This window comes from Chrysochloris asiatica, unplaced genomic scaffold, assembly GCF_000296735.1.
Source record: "Chrysochloris asiatica unplaced genomic scaffold, ChrAsi1.0 scaffold00073, whole genome shotgun sequence".
NCBI classification, from domain to species: domain Eukaryota; kingdom Metazoa; phylum Chordata; class Mammalia; order Afrosoricida; family Chrysochloridae; genus Chrysochloris; species Chrysochloris asiatica.
In genome coordinates, this window is record NW_006408591.1 from 12,673,015 (window position 1) to 12,694,272 (window position 21,258).

Here is a 21,258-nt window from a genome sequence, read left to right on the forward strand (position 1 = left end):
ATTTTGTTGTAATATTTGGCTTTATCTTCTCAAGCTGATCTTTGAAATTTTCTGTTCAGCTCTTGTACCTCCTCATTTCCTCCATTTGCTTTAGCATCTCTACACTGGAGAGCAAGTTTCAGTGTCTCTTCTGACATCCATTTTGACCTTTTCCTTCTTTCTTGTCTTCTCAATGCCTTTTTGCTTTCTTCATGTATAATGTTCTTGATATCATCCCACAAATATTTGGGTCTTTGGTCTTTAGTGTTTAATGTATCAAATATGTTCTTCATATGAGCTCTAAATTCAGTTGGGATATATTGAAGGTCGTATTTTGGACTTATTTTCATTCTCTTCAGCTTCAGTTTGAATTTGCATATGAGTAATTGATGGTCTGTTCCACAGTCTGCCCTGGTCTTGTTTTCACTGATGATATGGAGCTTTCCATCTTCTCTTTGCAAAGATGTAGTTAATTTGATTTGTATGTATTCTATCTGGTGTGATTCATGTGTATATTCATCTTTTATGTTGTCTAAAGAAGGTATTTGAAATAAACAAATCATGTGTCCTCCAGCATCATTTCTATCACCAAGGCCATGTTTTCCAACCACTGATCATTCCTCTTTTCTTCCTTTTTGCACAGTATATCATGCAAAATGGGAAATAAACATTTTTAAATTAATACAAAGGGTAGGTTAAAGTCAATGTTTGATAGTAATACAATGGTTGGAGAAAAGCAACTAGTGTGATCTTGTTAATAACTTTTCAAGCATATTCCTAAAGTGTTCTGCTCTTGTGTCCAGCTAATCTGTAGTATTAACTCCCATCTATCAGAGAGTTTGCTTAACTTTAATGTTTCAGTCATAATTGTTTAAGGTTAACAAATTAACATGTCGGGGTGTTGGCTATTGTTTCTATGACTACTTGTACGTACTCTTGAGTTGTAAGTTGCACAGGAACAAGATCTTTTTTTGTTTTGTTTTGTTGCAAGTTAATATGAATGATCTGCCACTGCAGGGTCTTCAAGAAACCATGCTTAGTATTGTAAAGACTAGGATATCAAGAACACTTCATTGTACTCATGAGGAATTTTACATAGACTAAAAAGCAGTCATTAGAAAAGAACATAAGGGTACTCAGTGGTTCAAAATTAGGAAAGCTATACATCAGAGTTGTATATTTACTCAATTTGTTTGCTGAGAAAATACTCTGAGAAACTGGATTATAGGAAGAAAAATGTGGTATCTGTTAACTCATTAACAATCTGCCATATGTAGATAAAACAACTTAGTTGTTAGTACCAAGGAGAGCTTGAAATACTTACTGATGAAGATTAAAGACTACAGCTTTCAGTACTGATTTCAGCTCAATTTAAAGGAAATGAAAATCCTTATAGCTGGTTATATAGCATCATAATAATAATTATAGCAACTAATAAATAGCATCATGATAAACAGAAAAAAGACTGAGCTTGCCAAACATTTTATTTTGCGTGAATTCTCATGATCATGGAAGCAAAAGTCAAGAAATCAAATAATGTATTGGAGGGGAGGCAGGGCTTCATGGAAGACTAGACAAAAAGCTGTGTAAACCTCTGTCAGTAAAAACATGGAAAACTGGATGAAACAAATTCAGAGAACAGTCCTGGAACTCTGAACTTCATATAAAGGGATAAATAAGTGGATTGGGTGCTGACTGGGAGTAAGATTTGGAGCACAAACAAGGAAAAGGGTGATTTCTGATTTAGGACAGCCAATGGTTCCCACCAAAACCATTTTGAAAGGGAGTGAGCAGACAAAGGTCACGAAAGCATAACCATTGCGGAAACCTGACAGATCTATAGTGATAAAGGTGCAAGTATAATTTTTTTATCTTTTCATTATTCCTTCTTCATTCTTTTCTTTTAATCTGTCTAGCGAATGAATAGAAACCCCCAGGGAAGGTTCTGCTACACACGTGGAAAAATCTGTACAGTACATATGTCTGGATACAGAATCAAAGTGGGACACCCATTCCTGATAAAAACACTCAACAAAGTAGAAATCCAAGGGAAATTCTTCAACATAACTAAGAGCACATATACAAAACCAACAGCCATTATCACTCTCAATGGAGAGAAACTGAAACCATTTCCTTTGCAAACAGGAAGCACACAAGGATAACCTTTATCATCACTCTATTCAGTATTGTGTTGGAAGTCTTAGCCAGAGCTATAAGGCAAAAAAAGGGAAATTAAAGGCATCCAAATTGGCAAAGAAGTAAATACCTCTTTATTTGTAGATAATATGATCCTATATATAGAAAAACCCAAACACTCAGCAAAAAAAAAAAAAAAAAAATTACTGTTCCGCTGGAGAAAGATGAGACTTTCTGCTCCTGTAAAGGGTTATAGCCTCAGAAAACCTATGCAGGGTCGCTATGAATCGGAACGACTCCACGACACATAACAATCAACAACCAACAAGCCACTCCACATGTGAAAGATGCAGCAATCTGCTTTATATGGATTGTTGTTGTTGTTGTTGTTGTTAAGTGCCATCGAGTCGATTCTGACCCATAGTGACCCTGTGTAGGGTTTACAAGGAGCAGCTGGTGAGCTTGAACCACCAACATTGCAGTTCAAATGACTTTGCAGTCTGACGCATTAGCCCACCAGTATCCTATAGTATAGTTCTACTCTGACCCATTAGGTCTGTGTTAAAATGGGTTTAGTGGAGACTGGAGAGTGTCTGTCTAGTCTAGATGGTGCCCAGCTACCATTACTGACCACTATGATCAGAATCACAATAGAAGATCCTGAACAGAGTGGGAGAAAAAAATATAGAATGAAATTCAAAATGATGAAAATATCACATTCGGTGCTCTGATAGAGATTAATGGAATCCTAGAAACTATGACCCTTAGACACCCTTCAAACCTGAAAGTGAATCCACCCCTAGGGACCAACTTTTAGTCAAACAATAGACAGACCTATAAAGTGAATGGAGTCCTGTGTAGCAGTGGACAAAGCACTGGACCGCAAAGTCGGCAGTTCAAACTCATTCCCCAGGAACCTTATACATTGTCGCTATGAGCCAGAATCAACTCCATGGCACTTAACAACAACGACAATAAAATGAACAATAATAGCCACTAGGAAAATAGTCCTCAGAACAACAAACCATACAACACCAAAGAGGTAACATTTACTAAAAAACAAAGCTCAAAAGGCAAGCAGAGATAGGAAAGAAGGAAAAATAGAAACAGGGTATCCAGGGAAGAAGTGAGAAGAGTGCTGTTATGTTAAGGAAACTACATCCAGTGTCGCAAAACAAAATGTGCATGGGTTGTTGAATGGAAGCTAATTTGTTCTGTAATCTTTCAGCTAAGCCACTATAAAAAGTTCAAAAATTAAAAAAAAAAAAAGGAAGACAAGAAATCTTGCAAACAAAAGCTCACCTTGAAAAGTTCTGAGGGTTTGTTCTAAATTTTTATCATTTGTTATTGTTGTTATGTGCCATGAAGTCATCTCTGAGGCTGGAAATCTTTATGGGAGCAGAAAGCCTCCTCTTTCTCCCACAGAACAGCTGGTAGTTTCGAACTGCTGACCTTGAGGTTAGCCGCCCGATTCCTAACCACTACGCTACCAGAGCTCCTTAAATTTGCATCATATGGTAAAATAAATTCTAAACTGTCTTCTGTCTACCACATGTTAAGACAATTAGCAACAGTTTACTGTAATGAAATTAGACACTACTCAGGATAAATGGATGTCTTTGCTTTGCATGACAAGCTGTGATTCTGTGATGAGTAAGAAAGTTTATGCGCTAGACAGAGGGTATTGTCACCTTGAATTTAATTTTTTTTTTCCTTTTTTGAAGTCTGTCCCAAATCAGTTCAACTGTTAAATTTCAATTAAACTAAATATGGTCAGAGAAAATAAAATGTTTGAAATGTAAGTATATTTCTTTTATCTAGCCTGAGCTGTTGGCAAAGCAAACTGGCTTTTCCATACTTGGCATTTATTAATAATATTTTGAATACCATTGCGCTTTTTAAGCTGAGTGTGGTAGAATTCTCTTGTGGGATTATTAAATGAGTCTATTTGCATTCTAATGAGAACAAATGTTTGGGATTGCATTGTTAAAATGCTAAAACGGTGTGTGTATAATTATTTTGCAGCTTAGATTTGCAGAACTCATTTCCCAAAACTCCTTTTTTTAAATAACTAAAGAGTCAGAGCCTACTGACGGCTGGAGGGGAGGTGATTAGGGTAATTTAAACTGTTCACAAATGACATTGCAGCAGAATGAAAGCATTTCTTTGGCTTTGCCCATTTCCTTTCATTATCTTTAAGCGGCCATAGTGTTCAGTCCCATAAGAAGTCTTACCAAGCTCTCTTTCCTTGTATAGTTTCTCATTTGTATTGATTAATCATTTTGTAATTCCATTCTAGGTTGACTTGCTCATCTTTAAGGCATTTGCTGCTTTTTCTTTGCTTGTCTATCCTGTAACGGCTATGTTGTCTGTTCTAATACCTTAGCTTTATCACTGCAAGTCAAGCTTTAAAACATTAATCCCTCCATGCTTTAATTTCATATTCTATTGCCAGAATGAATGCAAACACTGTTTCCTTTTTTCTCCTTTTAATCATCTTTACTACAGCTTTTGCATATGGGCCAATAGTAAGCTTCATTATTTAGAGTATAGCTCTTTTATAAAAATAGTTTTTCAACTCCTTTTTAATAGTTTTAGACTTCTGTGTACAAATTTCAAATGCTTACTGAAAATGCCTCTAGCCTTAAAACTTAATTTGCCATTGCCCATTTCTAATAAAATATCTGTCTTGTAAATTAACAATGGTGTTCTGGTATAGCTCTGTAGGATAAGCATAGGACTGCTAACCACAAGGTAGGCAGTTCAAATACACAAGTCAGAATTGACTAGATGACACTTAACAGTTTAACAATATTATGGCACAAGTAGTTAATCATTTGACTGCTAACTGAAAGGTTGAGTGTTAGAATTCACCCATAGATGCCTTAGAGAATAGGCCAAGCAATGTTTCCAACAGCTTTGTAAACTCTATGGAGCACAGTTCACCTGAAATACATGGGTTATCCATGAGTTAGAATTGACTGCATAGCAGCTGATAAAAACTTACACAGTAGAAACATTTTATTTCATTTCCAAGTATTTTGCTTGTTAGTACTTGGCCTGCGAAGTTCATTCTGATGATTAGGTTATGGAATGATGATTATATTAGTTTCCCTAAATCATAAATCTTACAGTTGGGGAGAAATCAGAATGGGTATAGACTACCCTACTCCTTTTGTAGATAAGGAATGTAAGAAAAACATGATTTTCTTATGGATACCAAATACACTATTTTATGTATTTTTGCTTAGAATTAAACAACTTCTATGCAGTCTATATATACAATGGGTTACATAAGGTTTGTGGGAAAATTCCATTATCTTTTCCTTCCATTTATCCATCCATTCATATCTGTTTATTGTCAAGAATACTAATTACTGAATAATTCCATATAAAATCAAAATTGATACTAAATACTTAAGAGAAGCTGTCATAAACTGGGTAGAACAATTAATAAATCAGAGTGACATTTGTAAGTTTATATCATGATAAGCAATAATTTATTAGGCTTATAATACTTGATGTATGGTGCATGAAAGACATACTTACAGACATCACATACATAATAGGACAAATATAATTTTGGGGAAATAATTATAAGGATATTGTTTTGAAAAATATAGAAGTGATAAAATCATGCAGTAAAATTACATATTCATGACAATTACTAATTAATCCAATGAAAGCAGGCTGTTGCACTTAAAACAAATGATAAAAATAGATAGTAATCAAATAAAAAGAAAATGCCAATTATTTAATGTGTTAATGGCTATTTACTGGCTAAAACATTAATTAAAATCCTATGATAATTTAATTCAAGACTTTTTGTAATCTTAAATTTGGTATTTTTGTTCAAAGTCAGTCTTTGATGTTTTTAGAACTGAAATACCTCAGGAATCTGGTTTATTTTAAACCAGTAGCAGTAAAATGCTGAACACATTTAATATGCTCAGGTTTATTCCAAACAAGATGTGTTTAACATGCCTCTGCAATCAGGAAAGTACCATGGACTTTCAAAGTAACAAACAAATCTGTCTTGTAAAGTATAACCAGAGTGTTCCTTAAAAATGAGGATGATGGGACTTCATTTCTCATACTTTGGCCATGTTATCAGGAAGGACTAGTCCCTGGAGAAGGACATTATGCTTAGTTAAATGGAGGGTCATCAAAAAAGAGGAAGACTCCAAACTAGATGGATTGACACAATGGCTGAAACAATGAGCTCAAATGTAACATTTGTGAGGGTAGCACTGGACCTGGCCATGTTTTGTTCTGTTGTGCAGAGTCGCTATGAGTTGGAACCAACTGGATGTAACCTAAAAATAACAATAGCAATCAGCAAATGGCAGCAGGCAATTTCTCTTCAAGAAAGAATACAGTTCTCTTAGTCTCCTTAATGCCTTAAATAAAGATAGATCCAATCAGAAACAGTCAAATAATGGTTTCTGAAGGCATCTGCTGAACCAGGTAACTTTGAGGCAAAGAGGTAAATTCAGAAAGCTTGTTGATGGGTTTTAGGAATTACAAAGGGAAAATCTTGATACTTTTTCTCAAGAAAACAAGAAAATCATGAGGGTTTATTATAAACAGGTTTTAAGAAAAATGAAACTGCATTGGTTAGAAAAGGCCAGTAAAGTTGTGTCAAGGATCCCCCCACTCTCCCCACCCACCATCATGAGTAATGTACCTGCTCATGCTTCAAGAGTAGTAAAGGCAATCCTAGGATAATTTCATTAGAAACTTTACCCTATCCACACTGTATCCCTGATCTTGCCCCTCAAACATACTTTTGTTCCTGAAACTCAAAGAATAAATAAAAGTCATACATTAAAGATGTCAAAACTGCCATTTTGATGTTTTGTACATTGAAAAGCACAAAATTCTTTGGTGGTAGGTTGTAATTGTTAGATGCCATCAATTCACTTTGACACATAGAGACTCAATATAAAACAGAAAAAAAACACTACCCACTCCTGTGCCATCCTCACAATTGTTGTTATATTTTGACTCATTGTTACTATATCTGTGTCAATTTATCTCATTGAGCATCTTCCTTTTTTTCACTGACCCCCCATTTTACCAGGTATAATGTCCTTCCCTTGGAACTAGTCCTTCCTGACAGCATGTCCAAAGTACAAGAAATGGAATCTCGTCTTCATTGTTTACAAGGAGCAATCTAGCTGTGCTTCTTTCAAAACAAGAAGACTGTTCAGTATTCTTTGTAAACAGTATAATTCAAATGCATTGATTAGTCTCTGGTCCTTATTCATTGTCCAGCTTTCACATGCTTATGAGGCAACTGAAAATAACATGGCTTGGCACGGGTTCACCATAGTCTTCAAAGTGTAGACCTAGACAGAAGATATCTCATGAAACAATCGTTTCAGAGTTGGATATTTTTCTTTAATAAAGATTTCTATGAGTTTTTGACAATAATTTCTTACCCTCATGCATGTGTATATATGTGTATTAGTATAGGGGGTTATCAGTAGATGTTTTCAGACTGTAAATACAGTTTACAATTTATGATAATGAATATAAACACAGTGGAGTCACCTTTCTTTCTGAGATTCTCTCTTTTTTTCTCACTATTTTTTCTTCATGTGCTTGCATCAAGGAGTTCAGAGGTCACATGAGCCCTGGCTGCATAGTGGTTATGCACTGGGCTGCTAACCACTAGGTCAACAGATCGTATCTATCATCCCCACGGTGGGAGAAAGATGATGTTTCCTGTTCCTAAAAAGATATACTGCCTGGAAAATCCTATACAGAGTCAATATGAGTCAGAACCAACATGACTGTACACCACTACCATGACCACCATGAAAGAAAGCATACCTACTAAAATGAGTTCAACCAAAAATAATTATTTCAATTTTACATCATTTTATTTTTCAGGGTGAAAATATAGGGTAGACACATGCATCACAAACAGCATTTTCTACTGTGTACAGAAAAATTACAAACTTTGCTCTCTCTAACTTTGAATCCTTTAATCTTCCTGTGGATAAACAGCTCTCTCTTCCTTCCCCCTACCTCCTGGAAGCCTTAGGCTGTCACGACCTTTCATACCTGTTTTGTCTTTAGAAACCGTTTTGTAAATGTCACAAGCTTAGGATTCTTTTTAGAGGCTTTGGGTTTCACCTCTATAACCACTGAGTAATCAAATTCAGGTTGGTTGTGGTTCATGATATTTATTGACTGTTAGTTTGGCTTTCGGACCCTATTGCCCTAGGTTGGAGTGCAGTTTGCACTACCATCAAAAGAAAGTTAAAAACTGGGTCCTGTTAGATGACTTTTCCTTGTCTATATGTGTTCAAATGCCCTGAATTAGCTACAACCTCAATTGTTTTAATTTTCATGATTTTTCTTCTGCTGTCATGTTTAAAAGACAAAACAAAATAACAATAACAACAACAACAAAAAGAAAAAATACAATATTTGATCTGTTTGGACCATTATTATGTCATCCAAATATTGAAATAAATTTTGGAACAAAACTAGGTTCTTATATGAAAATGGCAGAGGGCAAAAACAACTAAACTTGTATGTGTTGTTGTTAAGAACCATAGAATTGTATCTCTGAGGCATTAAATCCTTCAGGGGCCAAATTTTCATATTTCTCCTGGGAACAGCTAGTGGTCTGGAACCACTGAACTTGTGGTTAGTCGTCCTACGCTTATCCTATAGTACCACAGGGCTCCTAGATATGTATATGTATATGTTGTTAAGTTCTGTCAAGTCAGTTCCACCCCATAGAGACCCTGTATAGGGTTTCCAAGGAGCAGCTGGTGAGCTTGAACTGCCGACCTTGAAGTTCAAATGGCTTGCAGTCTGGTACATTAACCCTATAGGTTAATAAAAAAGTTCTTAAAATGCAAAGATCATGACCAAAGACAAAATAAATTTTTTTTATTTAAACAAAGGATTATGGATCACTAAAATGAAATACCACCACTGTTCATCTGTCAGATTGGCATAATACTGCTTGATGTTGCAAAGACCAAGAGGCAGTAGTTCAAACAAAACAAGGGGACACTGAATGTTTTGAAATCAAGAAAGGTATTTTCCAGGGTTGTATGATTTCATCATAGTTATTCAATGTGTATACTGAGCAAATAATCCAAGAAGTTTGATAATATAAAGAAGAATGTGGAATCAGGATTGGAGGAAGACTCATTTAACAACCTGCAATATGCAGATGATATAACCTTGTTTACTGGAAGTGAACAAGATTTAAAATGCTTAACTGATGAACATCAAAGTCTATTTATTATAGTCTTCAGTATGGATTGCACCTAAATATAAAGGAAACAAAAATCCTCATAACTGGACCAAAAAATAAAATCACGATAAATAGAGAAAAGATGTAAGTTGGCAAAGACTCCATTTTGCTTGGATCTACAATCAAAACTCATGAAAACAGCACTCAAGAAATCAAACAATGCATTGCATTAGGCAAATTTGTGGCAAATGACCTCTTGAGAGCTCTAAAGAGCAAATGTGTCACTGTGAAGAATATGATGTGCGTGACCTAAGCCATGGCATTTTCATTTGCCTTATATGCAGGTGAAAGTTGGATAATGAATAAGGAAGACCATAGAACAATTGATCCATTTGAATAAAGGTGTTGGAGAAAAGCATTAAAGTACCATGGACTGTTAGAATAACAACCAAACCTGTGTTGGAAGAAGTACAGACAGAATTCTCCATAGTAACCAGGATGGTGAGACTTAATTTTTCACACTTAGGGCATGTTATCAGGAGGGATCAATCCCTGGTGAAGGAGTTTATGCATTGTGAAATGGAGAGTCAGTGAAAAAGTGGAAGATCCCCTTGGAGGTAGATTGACACAATGGTAGCAGCCATGGGCTGAAACATAACAGCAATTGTGGGGATGGTGCAGGGCCCTGCAGTGTTTCATTCTGTTGTACATGTTTGCGATGAGTAAGAATCAACTCAACAGCATATAACAACAGCAACAACAACCAAATGCAATAATCTGGATGATGGCAATATCTCAGGATTCTTAGGAATAATTCTCATTCTAAAGAGCTTTAACCAAATTTCTTAAACACAATGTTGTTGCTATTAAGTGCCATCCAGTCAGTTCTGACACACCAGGACAATAAATTAAGATAAAATATTTATCTTTAATGGAAACAGTGAGCTAGATAATTGCATATAATATACAAAAACCCTCATGGTGAGGAATTTTCTCAAGAGTCAAAGTATATTCACACCTGGCAAGAACAATGATCAGACTAGTGAGAACTCTATTGGAGTGGATTAATCTCACATATTATATGAATATAGCAAAATGTGTTGTCCTGAATCTGTTTGTTGGTGCTTTCTAATTGAGCAGATGTGCTATTCAAAGGGCATTCATTAAGTAGATATGTATATCTATAAGTGTGTGCTTGAATATTTCAGGATTGTGAAATTGCTCTTGGTAGTTTCATGCTTAAAAATAAATATAAATTCTCACCAAACATGCAAACCCTATTGCATGTGGATGGAAACCTCTGTGTTTTTGATATTTTGCATTTATATATATAAATAGAGGAAGCATTTTGCCTTAAAAATTCCATGCCACTATTTTGCCTTTGCTTTGGGTTTTATTAAAAAAAAAAAAAAAAATTGCCAAAGCAGAACTTATCAATTTACCAGAACATTAATGTGAATTTGGAACTCTGATAATATTGATTTACAATGGATTTCATTTTAGCAAACCTAATTCTGTACTTGTAATATATGTGATTGCTCAAAAATGCATTAATTTCACTTTCCTTTCTGATTTTATAAATATCTCTTTGCTTCTTTCAACTCAGGATTAAAAAGCTTAATAACATTGTGAATGTATTTAGCTAGCTTCAGGATTCTCCCCGTCGTCTCTGTGAAGTAGAGAAAATAAGCTTCAATGTAGACAAGTAAATTAATGCATTTGGAAAAATTAATCCCAGGTGGTTTTACAAGTTACTGGACTCAAAACTATAAATTATTAGCAATGGAAGGCTTTAAAAGTCATTGTGAGTCGCTGGCACAATATGCTACTTTAGTCACAGGGTCAAAATATTATGCAGCTTACTGAAAGAAAAAAAATACCTTAGCAACCTGTTTTCTATGTTGCTTTTGGACTTTACAAGTTAAAGAATACTTTGACATATATTCTTTAAATTTGCTCACACAATCTTTCTAAGGTAAAAAACACATACAGATCTTTCTCTTCATTTTGCAGAAATAGCAGAGGTACTATGAGATTCATTTGCTACCTAAAACCATATAGATAGTCACAAGTGAATCCAAGATTTAAACATGTGCATATGAGTTATTTCTATTTTACTGAACTGTTTCAGAGATAGTTGCAACAATGGCCGATTAGACAAAAGTCACAGGAGATCTAAAGAAGGTTTAAGAAATACAGCTTTCCTTCCCCTATCCAAAAGTAGTGCATTCTTTTGGATCCTTTCATAAATAGGAAATACGTAAACCAAAAAAGCAATTACCACAATTAATTTATATGGGGAAAATTTTGTAGTATTCCCAGGACCCGAAAATAGCTTACCAGATCATACCAAATAACACATCATTCTAAAATACCACTAAACATATAGCATTCAAAGACATTTCAGACTTGATGTTGAGATGCTGAGTGTAGTTCCTATGGAAGGAGATTGATGAGGACACTCTTGCTGTCCAGAGTGCATGTTACATCCTTAAAGGCTTGCTGCAAAACAAATACTAAACACGGCTTCATTTTTTGCCTTTTTTCATAAAAGTGAAAATTACCTCTGGATTTATTGTGTCAGTGAAAACAGGGACTAATGCATATTTTTTGATAAAGCAAAGTGGCATAAAGTGAACTTTCATAAGGGATACCTGAACACCAAAAAAGTCCAGGATATTAGCAAGTGATATAAGAAAAGTATAACATCATGTATCAACTAACCACTAAAAATGCATTAAACATTGAATTAGGTGTGTGGTGTAAAGAAAAATACCAAGAAGTAAGGAAATAAATTACAGTCTTTGCTTTCGGGTAACTCAAATATAATTAGGAAGAAAATGCATTGTAAGAGAAAATAAGTCAAAAGATTTGAGTGTGTGGAAAGACTAATTGATTTGCATTATATAGAGGCAACCTTCAGATAAGGAATGGATTAGCCATATGTGGTTACTGAACACTCAAATCTGACTAAACCAAATTGAGGTGTGCGGTAATTGTAAATTAAACAGTAGAATTTGGACAAATAGAGTAAACACATAAAATGTCTTATTGATTATTTTATATTGATTCTTGAAGAATAGCATTTTGGCTATCTTGAGTTAAATTATAAATATTATTAAATGAATGTATACCCCCTTTTCAATTTTTCTTTAATGTGGATATTAGAAAAATTTTAAATGACATACGTGGCTTATATTATGTCCCTATGGGACAGTATTGATACAGAGATAATTTGGAGACCCCAGAGCTGTGGGAAGGCTAAGGTGAGGACCAGACACAGAGAAAGGAGAAAGGCAAGTATTCAATAAAACAGAAGATAGAGCACTTCATTTTGATATTGTCCATTGATGCTAAATTCAATTCAAGTTTCAAACTAAATTTTTGTATGTGTGAAAATTGTGGGTTTGTGAGAAAAGGCTGGGTTTTACATTTTTAAAAGTGGGAAATATTTTCTCTTTACTGTCACATTAATACCTATGGTTGAGGGGACAAGTGGGTGTACATTTACCTATACTGATATCGTGAATTAGTAGAAATAATAAGAGAGTATTTAGGCAACCTCACACTAAAAACCTAAGTTTTATTAGTTTTCTCAAAGACAAGGGAACTGCTTTCTGCTTTCTGAGTTAAAAGTGCATTCTTAAAAAAATGCAAACAGTACTTAACTACAGAGTTAACGAATTCATTCAATAACTTAGAGTGTATATATAATTATCAGTTGTCTACAGTGATGGGACAGAAATGTTATGACACCTGACTTAATACCTACACAAATACATGAATAAATAAAATAACACTCAATGAAGGAAGTTATGAACATATAGGGAAAATCATATTCATGCATCTATTACAGTAAAATAAGGAGAAAATGTTATTAGAACTTAATGAAGAAAGAAAGCACTCCCACCTGGGAGATATGTTTGACTTCATGGAAATGAAAGCAGTGGAATTGTTCTTTAGGAAGAAATGAGATAACGGCATGTTTGGTGAATATATCTGACACATTGGCAATAAAATTAGCATAGAGGAGAAAGGTTAGGATGAATGAATGTTTCTAGCCTAGTAAAGTGAAGAGATTATAAATTAGTGTTCATCATGGAAAAATAAATTTGGAAATTATTATGTAAGGTCTACAATAGTAAAACAATGAATTTAAATGAGTAAACTAGGATGACAAAAAAGCAAAGTTACAAATATGGAGAAAATGTCACTAATATTTGTAATTATAACTTAGTTGTTACAAGTAAAAAAAAGTTAACATAGTGAACGTGTCCCATAATTTCTAGACTAATGTAATATCAATTAGAATAACAAAACAAAAATATCAAAGGAACCATTATCTTTTATATCTCATTTATTTTTCAGTCATTCCAAAAGAATTGCATTCACTATAAGTTTGCTTTGGTCGTTTTTTAGATTGCCTTGGCCACATTCATCTAAATTGGGTCTGAATAATGGTCACTTCTGGGCTCAGTTTCAATGCCATACTGCAGAGTCTATGATCTGGCTTCCTAAGCAGTCACTGAGGAATTTGATTAAAAAAGGAAAAAAAAAAAAAGAAAGAAATGGAAGGACCGGTGGTATAAAGGAGACTAGAGATAGCAATACAAATAAGTTTCCTTTCCTTTCTTCCTCTGTGGACATCTTCCAGATGCAGAATAACCAACTAAATCCTACATAATAAGCAAACATACTGCTATGTGACATTTTGTTATCTCTTTGGAGGTCTTTGGGAATCAATAGGAAGCTCATTAACACAACCCATGTTTTCCCATACCTCACCTTTACCTCCCATGACTTACATCTACCTGCCAAAGTATATGCCCTTTAATTTTTGTCTCAGCTTCTGCTTCTTTAGTGGACTCTGGCTCATAATAGCAGGGATACTAGCAAATGCAATTGAGTCAAAAGGAGGGCATAAACATTCAGCAAAAGGTGTTGAGCACTTTCATGTTCCAAAAATTATTTTAAATTACCTTATATACATTCTCTTTGGTAATTCTTCATGGAAATTCCATTATTTCCATGTATAGGTGATGAAATAGGGATTCAGAAATGACAATTTACATAAGATTCCATAGCTGCTATTGAAAAGAATAAAGGCTCAGATAGTTTTGATAAGCTGCTTAAGTCATAGCTATGACAGATTAAATGACGGCTCAGAGAGTTAAAATTAACAGTTTGAACCAAGCATAAATTAATGGGTACAGAAAAGGAATTTTAAATCTCTACCTGACTGACTCCATTGATTGTGATTGCTACTGTTTTATTTTTGTTGTTGTTGAGAATATATACAGCAAAATATACATCGTTCAGCAATTTCTACATGTTCAATTCAACAACATTGATTATATTATTTGAATTGTGCAAATAGTTTCACCCTTCCTTTCTGAGTTGTTCCATCTTTCAAGCTTTAGTTGTCATTCTTATCCCATGTAGATCTTAAAAGACCATAATGCTGAACACTGACTTTTTCTTTTTAAAATATTTATTAAGCTTTACTATTGTTTGGTGTTAAGGAGACCTCAGGAATTTCCACTGATTTATTTTATTCCCTTTGCCAGAATAAACAAGGTAGATTATTATTGTTGTTAGGTGCCATCAAGTCAGTTGTGACTCATATGTTAACTAGTTCATAAGAAGGAAACACAGCCTGATCCTGTGCCATTCTCACAATTGTTGTTATGTTGGAACCCATTGTTGTTGCCACTGTCAGTCCATCTGGAGGTCTTCCTCTTTCTGCTTACCCTCTACTTTAAAAAGCTTTATGTCTTTTCCCAGGAATTGATCCTTCCTGACATATGTAAATTTGAGAGATTAAGTCTCAAAATCTTTGTTTCTAAAGAACAATCTGGCTATATTTCTTACAAAACAGATTTGTTTGCTCTTCTGGCAGCTCATGGTACTTTCAATATTCTTTACCAACATCTAGTTCAAATGCATAAATTCTTCTCAAGTCTTCCTTACTGATTGTCAAACTTTCACATGCTTGGTGGCGGTGGTGTGGTGAGCTGCGGAGTCAGTTACAAATCATAGTGACCTTGTTTGTACATGGTTTCTGAGACTGTAAATCTACCAGAGCAGAAAGCCTCATCTTTTTTCCATGGAGCAGCAATTAAATTCAAACTGCTGACCTTGTGGTTAGTAGTCCAATATGTAACTCACTACTTGACTTAGGTTAAGTGCATCTTAGTCCTCACATTGCTATCTTTGATATTTAATACTTTAAAGAGGTCTTTTACAAGAGAGTTGCCTAATGCAACCCATCTTTTGATTTCTCGACAACTGATTCCATGAGTATTGATTGCGAATCCAAATAAAATGAAATCTTTGATAACTGCAATCTTTTCTCTCTTCATCATGATGTTACTTATTGGGTCAGCTGTGAAGATTTTTGTTTTCTGAACATTGAGGTACAATCTATATTTAAGGCTGTATAGTCATTTATCTCCATCAGTACTTATTTCAAGTCCTCTTCTCTTCTAGCAAAAAGGTTCTGTTATCAGCATATTGCAAGTTGTTATTGAGTCTTTCTACAACCCCAAGGCCACATTCTTCTTCATATAATCCAGTTTATAATAGTACTTGCTCAGCACACAGATTGATTCAGTATAAAAAAAGGATACAACCAAGATGCACAACTTTCCTAATTTTAAACTACTCAGTATCTCCTTGTTCTATTTGAATGACTGTCTCTTGGTCTATTTCCAAGTTCATCATAAACACAATTGTTGTTGTTGAGTGTTTATGAGTCTGACACACAATGACCCTTACAGGGTCAATCAAAAACATTCAAGATCCAGCTTGAAGTACAATACTATCTGTGAAAGGATAATCACTATACACCTACAACACAATGGACTGCTGTGATGTTGGAAGCTATGCCACTGGTATTCTGAATGCTGGCAGGGTCACCCAAGGTGTACACATTTCATGTTTAGCCATTGAAAATCTTATGACTAGCAGTTAAACACTGTCAGATAGCACCAGAATATTAAATAATGAAATGTGATGTATAACACCAGAATATTATCAGAATAACGTCAAATCAAAGACCACAGGCTTTGGTATGCATTGCATCTTAATGTAAAGAATAGAAAAATCCCCACCACTGGACCAATAAATAACATTCTTATCAATGGAGAAAAGATTCAAGTTGTCAAGGACTTCATTCTTGAATCAACCATCATCACTCAAGAAATAGCAGCCAAGAAATCAAGCAATATATTGCATTAGGCAAATCTGCTGCATAAGACCATTTTAAAGTGTTGAAGAGCAGAGATGTCAGCTTGAGGTCTAAGGTGTGCCTGAGCCAAGCCATGGTATTTTCAATAACCTCATGTGCATGTGAAAGCTGGACAGTAAATAAGGAAGACCATAGAAGAATTGATGCTTTTGAATTACAGTGTTGGAGGAGAATATTGAAAGTACCATGGGCTGCCAAAAGAATCAACAGATCTGTGTTGCCAGAGTGCTCCTTGGAGGCCAAGATGGCTAAACTTCTCTCTCATACGTCGGACATATTTTCAGGAGGGACCAGTTTCTAGAGAAGGATATTATATTTGGTAAGTTGGAGGGTCAAAGAAAAAGAAGAAGTCAGCCAGCCAGATGGATTGCAATGTGGCCGCATCAATGGACTCAAGCATGGCAACAATTGTGAGGTTGGTGCAGGACCAGGCAGTGTTTCATTCTGTTGTGCATAGGGTCGCTATGAGTTGGTACCAACTTAATGGCACCTAAAAACAACAACAACAATTGTGAGATATAGTGCTGGAAGATGAGCCCATCAGTATAGAAGGTTACTCAAAATACAGCTAGGGAAGAGCTGCTTTCTCAAAGTGGGGTTGACCATGATGACACAAATGGAGTAAAGCTTTTAGGACCTTCATTTACTGCTGGGCACACCTCAAAATGAAGAGAAACAACTATAAACATCCAATAATAATCAGAAGACAGAATGTATGAAATATGAATCTAGGAATATTGAATGTTGTCAAAAATGAAATGAAATGCTTAAACATCAATACTTTAGGCATTAATGAGATGAAATGGACTGGTATTGGCCATTTTGCATCTAGAATCACCTGGTTTTCTGTGCTGGGAATGACAAATTGAAAAGGAATTTTTTCATCATCAATTCATCATTCATCATTTCATCATTCATCATCAAAAAGAACATATCAAGATCTATCTTGAAGTATAACGCTGTCTGTGATAGGATAATATCTATATGCCTACAAGGAAGACAAGATAATATCACTATTATTTAAATTTATTCACCGACCACTAAATTCAGTGAAGATGAGAATGAATAATTCTACCAATTCATTCAGTGTCAAGTTAATCAAACATGCAATAAGTATGTATTGCTAATTACTGGCAATTGAAATGCTAAGGTTGGAAACAAAGAGAAAAGATCAGTCATTGGAAAATGTGGCATTGATGATAGAAATGATGCAGGAAACCACATAATAGAATTTTGCAAGACCAATGACTTCTTTGCAAATACCTTTTGTAAGTAGCATAAAAGACAACTCTACACTTGGACCTCTTCAGATAGAATACACAGAAATCAAATTGACTACATCTTTAGAAATAGATGGAGGAAAAACTCAATATCATCAACCAAAACAAGGCCAGGGACAGACTGGAACAGATCAAAAATTGCTTATATACAAATTCAAGCTGAAACTAAAGAAAATTGAAACAAGTCCACTGAATTTAGAGATCATCTCAAATACAGATTTGATGATTTTGACTCTAATGACCAAACACCAGAAGAGTTGTGGGATGACATCAAGAACATCATATATAATAAATCAAAAGGTCATTAAGAAGACATAAAACAAGGATAAGACCAAAATGGATGTCAGAAGAGACTCTGAAACTTGCTCCTCCCCAGCACAGTGTTGCTAAAGCAAATGGAAGCAATAAGGAGGTGAAAGAGCTGGATAGAAAATTCCAAAGGTCAGCTGGAGAAGACAAAGTCAAATATTTCACAAAATGTGCAAAGACCTGGAGTTAGAAAACCAAAAGGGAAAAAAAATGGTTAGCACTTTACAAGATCAGGGAACTGAAGAACATATGCAAGCTATGTCTTGAAATATTGAAGGATTCTAAGATCAAACTATTGAATGATACAGAAAGTTTCAAAAGAAGATGAAGGTATATACAGAGCCAGTGCATGAAAAATAAATGATAGATATTCTATCACTTCAATAGTATCAAGAGCCAGTGATACTGAAGGAAGCTGTACAAGGTGCAGTGAAAGAACTGGCAAAAAATGAGGGTCTGGGACTTAATGGAATAAAAATTATAGTCTTTCAACACACTGATATGGCCCTGGAGACACTCACTTATAAATTCCAAGATATTTAGAAACAAGATCCTGGTCAATGGATTACAAGAGACCCATAAATGAGCCATTCCAAAGAGAGGTTACTCAATGGAATGTGTAAGTCATTGGACAATATCATTAATACTGCATGCAAGTAAAATTTTCCTAAAGGTAATTTAAAAACGATTGCAGTAGTAGTACACTGACAGAGTACTGTCAGAAGTACAAGCCCATTTCAATGAGGATGTGGAACAAACTACATCATTGCTGACATCACATGTATCTTGACTGAAAGTAGAGAATACCAGAAAGATGTTTGCCTGTGCTTTATTGAATATGCAAAGGCTTCTGATTGTGTGGATAATGACAAACTATAGACAAAATTGCAGAGAATTAGTATTCTGGAAAACTTAATTTTGCTCATGCGGAACCTGTACACAGACCAAGAGGCTGTTATTCAAACAGAACAAGGGGACACCGAATGATTTAAAGTCAGGAAACGTTTGTGTCAGAGATGTATTCATTCACCATGCTTATTTAAACTATGCTAAGCAAATAATTTGAGAAGTTTAATTATATGTAGAAGAACGTGGCATCAGGATTGAAGGAGGGCTCATTAACCTGCCATATACATTTGATACAACCTTGCTTTCTGAAAGTGAAGATCAAAGACACAGACTTTGGCATGGATTGCATCTCAATGTAAAGAAAACAAAAATTCTTACCACTGGACCAATAAACAACATTCTTATCAATAGAGAAAAGATTGAAGTTATCAAAGACTTCATTTTTCTTGGATCAACCATCAACACTCATGAAAGCAGCAGCCAAGAAATCAAATGACATATTGCATTAGCAATGTAAAGAAAACAAACAACATCCATATAAATGGAGAAAAGATTGATGTTGTCAAATACTTGGTTTTGCTTTGAGCCACCATCAACACTCATTGAAGTAAAGAAATCAAATGACTTACTGCTTTACACATATCTTCTGCTTAAGACCTCTTTAGTGTTCAAAAGCAAAATTGCCAATTTAAGGACTAATGTGTGCTTGACCCAAGCCATATTTTCAGTCTCCTCATATGCACCTGAAAGTTGGACAATGAATAAGGAAGACTTTGGAAGAATTGATGAATTTCACTTATGGTGTTGGAAGAGAATATGAAAAGTACTATGAACAGCCAGGAAAACAAACAAATCCGTGTTGGAAAAAGTACAGCCAGAATGCACTTTAGACATCAGATGGCTACACTCTGTCTCTCATTCTTCATACCTATTATCAGGAGGATCCAGTCTTTCGAGAAGGACATACATTGGCAAAGTGGAGGGTCAGTGAAAAGTTGGAAGAGCCCAATGAGGTGGATTGTTTCAGTGGCAGCAGCAATGTACTCAAGTGTAGCAAATATTGTGAGATTGGTGTAGAATCGGGCAGTGTTTCATTTCGTTCTGCATGAGTTCGTAGTCACTCAAAGTGTGCATAAGGTCGCTAAGTATCCATAATATCTCAATAACAATAAGAATTTCCACAGAAGGCCTGGTGGATTTGAACTGTCAACCTTTCATTTACCAGTCGATTGCTTGTCTTACAATGCCAATCAGTTTAAGTACATGTTCTGGAATTCCCATTCTAAGCATAGTTTCTTATGCCTTTGCACAGTTATATAAAAACAAAAATAAACATTTTTCTGTTATTCTCTACTGTCATCAACAATGATATCCCACTTTTCTTTTCATATTTTGAATCAACCTTGAATTTCTGGAAGCTCCCTGTTTATGTACTGCTCTAATCATATTTGAATTATAATCAACCAAAGTTTACTTGCATGTGGTTTTAATGGTATTGCTCCATGACTTTTATATCTGACTATGTTATCTCTCTTGGAAATAGGCCCAAATATGGATTTCTTCCAGTCAGTTGACCAGCTGTCTGTCTTCCAAAAATTTTGGCCTAGAAGAATGAGCACCTCCACCACTGCACTAGTTTGTTAAAACATTTCCGTGTGTATTCAGTCAGTTCCTGGAATCTTGTTTTTTGCCAATGCCTTCAGTGCATCTTGGACTTCTTCCTTCAGTACCATAGGTTCTTTATTATATGTTGGAAGTGTCAACAAGTCAATTCCAACTCAAAGTGATACTGAGTAAGGTTTCTGAGGAGCAATTGGTGAGTTTGAACTGCTGACCTTTTGATTCAAACTGACCTTGTGGTTGAGTGTATATCCTACAGCACCATACCAGGATTCCTTTTTCATATGATACCACTTAAAATCATTGAACATTGACCAATTCTTTACTGTACAGGGACTCTGTATTTCTTCTGTCATTTTAGATGCTTCTTGCATCATTCAATATTTTTTGCACAGAATCCTTCAATATTGCAACTCCAGGCTTGATTTTTTTCTATAATTCTTTCAGCTTAAGAAATGCTGAGCATGTTCTTGCCTTGCGGTTTTCTGGTTCTACATATTTGCACATTTCATTATAATACTGTACTTTGTTTACTCAAGGTACGCTTTGAAATTTTTTATTCCTCTCTTATTTCATCACTTCTTCCAGCTGCTTTAGCTTCTCTATACTCA

The 21,258-nt window shown here is 35.0% G+C and overlaps 1 pseudogene; it reads right to left on the reverse strand.

The window, feature by feature from the left end:
- LOC102834962 overlaps nt 1-8,304 on the reverse strand; it is a 49,464-nt pseudogene extending 41,160 nt beyond the window's left edge.
- Nucleotides 8,305-21,258: the final 12,954 nt, after the last annotated feature.